Source organism: Eptatretus burgeri, chromosome 4 (assembly GCF_056783735.1).
Source record: "Eptatretus burgeri isolate ZD-2024b chromosome 4, Ebu_testis_v1, whole genome shotgun sequence".
NCBI classification, from domain to species: Eukaryota; Metazoa; Chordata; class Myxini; order Myxiniformes; family Myxinidae; genus Eptatretus; species Eptatretus burgeri.
The window spans coordinates 45,438,615-45,442,658 of NC_140964.1; the positions used below are offsets into that span (position 1 = coordinate 45,438,615).

The 4,044-nt window shown below is 44.5% G+C and overlaps 1 pseudogene; it reads right to left on the minus strand.

Annotated features, from left to right (window-relative positions):
- Positions 1-3,216: 3,216 nt before the first annotated feature.
- On the minus strand, positions 3,217-3,357 carry LOC147027946 (signal recognition particle RNA; annotated as a pseudogene).
- Between the last annotated feature and the right edge of the window lie 687 nt (positions 3,358-4,044).

The following is a 4,044-nucleotide window of genomic DNA, read 5'->3' on the forward strand; positions in this document are numbered from 1 at the left end:
AGTTGAGAGGCCACATTTCATCAATGGTTACCGGAAGAGTGATACACTCGGTTGGAATTGCGTCAAACAGTCGGAGAAGCTCACAATATGATGCCAACTGTTTCTTTTGATTGTGAGTGACGAGGTTTCAGGAGCCATATATTTCTGAGACCTAGAATATGCCCAAATGTTTGTAGATTATGGTAAAATTGCTGACTCGATGAATTGCAAGTGCCGTGGCGATTTTGGAGACCTTAGCACACCAATCCTCCATGATTAATCGCTCGACCTAGGCAGAAGTTTGTGGATCGGTCGCATCTCCTCGGCATCTTGACATTGGGTCATATTCAAGGGACTCACATCCAAGCTTAACGTCAGCCACCCATTTGGTGACGCTAAAGTACCGAAGAGGGTCTTCGCCATACTCAGCCCCCATCCGTTCATGAATTTCTTTGGAACCGACACTTTATTTGCATAGAATTTGAAGACACCTTGATGCTCAATTTTAGGAATATTGATAATTGTATGCTATATAGCAAGATTCGACATGATACTCTGAAACAACAAACGATGTCGCATTAATGAAACGAAATGCATTTAAGAAGCATGCCTGTAAGTTCAAAGAAAGACTGTGCAAGGTCTTTCCTTGGCCAATCTGAATTTTTGACAACCTGCAACACCTTCATTCTCAGCATGATTGGAGTATTGCTCTCCCCTTTGGGCTGGTGCCCCTACCTAACACCTTGCCCTTCGTGATACCATGGAAAGCAAGACCCATAAAATCATTGGGATCTTCAATGATGAAGCTGAATGTCTTGGTCCATAACTTCAGCATCACTGGCAGGTTGGTGGCCTCTGTATTTGACTGCCTCCTTTTTGGTCTTGCTTGCACCCTCTGCCCTTTATTGGCTCTATCCCTCCCAGGTTTCTGCAGGGTGTGTACGGTCTGCCAGTAAACTAATTGTTAAACTCTCAAGGTTTACTGCTCACCTCCACTCATTTGTTCCTTTTTTTTTTCTTACCTGTGGAACCACCTTTCCCAGTCTTCTTTCCCCACCTCTGTCCCTCACCTCTGTCCCTCACCTCTTTTTGTTTGTTAGTTGTTGGTTGGTTTGTTCCTTTTTTGTTTCATTCTCGCTTTCCCCCTTTTCTTCTTGTGTTTTAGCTTGCATGTAGTTTGTTCATGCCGAGATGTGTCCTCTCTCTCTCTCTCTCTCTCTCTCTCTCTCTCTCTCTCTCTCTCTCTCTCTCTCTCTGTCTCTGTCTCTGTCTCTGTCTCTGTCTCTGTCTCTGTCTCTGTCTCTGTCTCTGTCTCTGTCTCTGTCTCTCTGTGTCTCTCTGTGTCTCTCTCTCTCTCTCTCTCTCGTTTACCCCTTTCCATTTTGCTACATTCCATTCTGCTCTAGCTCTTCCACGAGTCTCGACCATGTATGCAGAAAAATGTCGATGATGAGAAAAAATGGTGGCTCCTTTGTGCCAATCAATATACTGCTCCTCGAACTGCCGCATCACTTTCTGGGATGACAACCAAACTGTGCGAACATGTCTACATGATCTCTCCAATGTGCATTGTTTCACTCCCCCAAGCTGTTGCAAAGGCAAAATGGTGGAAAAATAAACTCTTGTGAGACCACCGTAAGTAGTTTTCCTGGAAACAGCGTCGTCGATCGCTCAGTTCTCACAACCCTGGTAAGGTTTTCGGGGTCCCAAAGTGGTTTCCTGCTATTAAATTACTTCCAAGCATTTTGACGCATGGTGGTTTTGCATTACCACCTGCATCAGAACCCAAAGCAGCATCTACCCACGTCCTGTTACCCCGGCCCAGCCTGTCGCGGGTCCAACCCCGATCACGTGCACACGGCTTTGTTCCTCTTCAGAGGCATTGCCTGTGAACTGCTCCCTGGTGGCATATATTCAGGTCCATGTCGCTCCTGCAGCGTCTGTATTCCCCAACCACCCCAGTGTGATTTGGAGGGCTTTTCTTGAAGACAAGCGTCTTGGAATGATCTACCAACATCTTACCTCTGCTTGTGCTTTGAGAAACCCTTTATGCGCAGCTGGCCTGAGCAATGGTCAATCGGTCTCGAGGAATTATTCTCACCAGCCCCATGAGTACCTTCCTCTTGAATTCATCCCTCCTCCCCCACTCCCCCCACAGTCAGCTTCCCACCTCCAACATCCTAATGAGATCTTTTGATGTGGTCCACACAAGAAATGTGCGAAAATACATGTTGAGCGGCACTTGATGGAGGCAAATACGACACCTTTTGCCGTGTTTGTTGTGGGATTCTCTGATGACACGCAGTCAGCTTCCAATGGCAGCAAAAATGAAGGAGAATTTAATGTTTCCCTTTTGTGGTGAGTGGTAAATACGAATGCATGATTAATGAAAGCGGAACGAACAGCTTGAGGATGAACAGTGTGACCGTAAATCGTTTGAAGTTTTTTTTTTTATCCATAATTATTCCTCTATATTTTTTTGGCATTTCCTGGAATGCTTCTGATCATGTACAGTTGAGGCTTGTTCCCAGGTAAGGTGATACCTGACAGGCGTTTCTAGCTGTGGGCCTCCACACATCGGGCATTTCATCGTCTGTCGATGTATTCTTTCTTTGCTATTTGGCGGTGTCACTTTTCATTGTTGGCAAGAAATTGGAATGCCTGTCCCAAGGGGATGACACAGTGGGCTGCTCATGATTTTACTGTACATACAATGTGTGGAATAAATAAATAAATAAATATGTGATGGGGCTTGTGCTTATTCAACCAGGCAAACTATCTGTCCAAGCTTTGCAATTTACCTGTAACTCACCTAGTCGAGCCATAACAGTCCATAATTGAGACAGAATTCCAAGAACGTCCTGGCATTTATGATTGTCCACTTTGTTATATGTTGTCTCAGACAAACACTCAACTCTTAACAAATCCGCAGGTCTATGTGCAACAGCTACGTTTAATCACCATTTTTGCTTTATTTTACGATCAACGTTATATTCGGTCTCTGACTTCAAAATTCTTTCTTTTTCTTTTTACCTCTGAGCTACATCTGTGCTGCGTTTTTATTTATTTTCATGAGCGAGTTAACTAAATATCATTTGTAGTTGTTCTTCTTTCGGCTGCTCCCGTTAGGGGTCGCCACAGCGGATCATCCGTTATGATCCGCATACTGATTTGGCACAGGTTTTACGCTGGATGCCCTTCCTGACGCAACCCTGGTCGCCTCTAATGACACAGGGATAAGGATTGGGTTTCGCCATGATTCCAGGCTGCCCTACACCCTCTCATAGCACGGCCCAGCGCAGAGCCCCCGTCCTCAAGCGATCCTCCAACCCAAACCTCCGAGTAGCCGGATTACAGGCGCACGCCACTACGCCCGGTATTAACTAAATATCATTTATGATCACTTTTTGTGTATCCAATGGATTTGCGAAAATAAAACAACAAAATTTAAACAACCGATGTGCACAAATCCAATCAGTGTGGATTTTGGGTTCTTGTTCACCAGTCATTTTCTTTTGCATATCAAATCAGAATCAGAATCTACTACTAATACTACCACTACTACTTCTACTTTAACAGCCTCAACTATTCTCACCTTCTTGTAGGGTCGGCGCTTTTCGACCATAGTCTTTCACGAACTGGCTGGCCAGGCCTGACGTTCGACTGAAAGCGATTTGAGCAGGAATTTGTAATCTGTTCAGGGTGTCGGCGATAACTCGCCTACTCTTCTCGAAAAACACCATGGGATCTTCAACATCCACCAACTTATGCTATTGCAGACGACACACCCACCCTAATAACCACAATGCCACCGGGTCTTGTCTGAATTAATGTGCAGTTTAAGTCATAAGTCCCAGGACACGGTTTTCGCTTCTCGTACAAGATTTGTTTGCACCATCTACCAGGGTGAGTCATAAGCCCCAGGAGTCATAACATATTGCAGTAATAACAGTAATACATAATAACAGGAGTAATAATAAAATATTACAGAAATACAACAATTACAATGTCTTGGACATCGAGTGCATCCGTATGCGATTTCATCATTTTGTTTGTGTTTCTCCT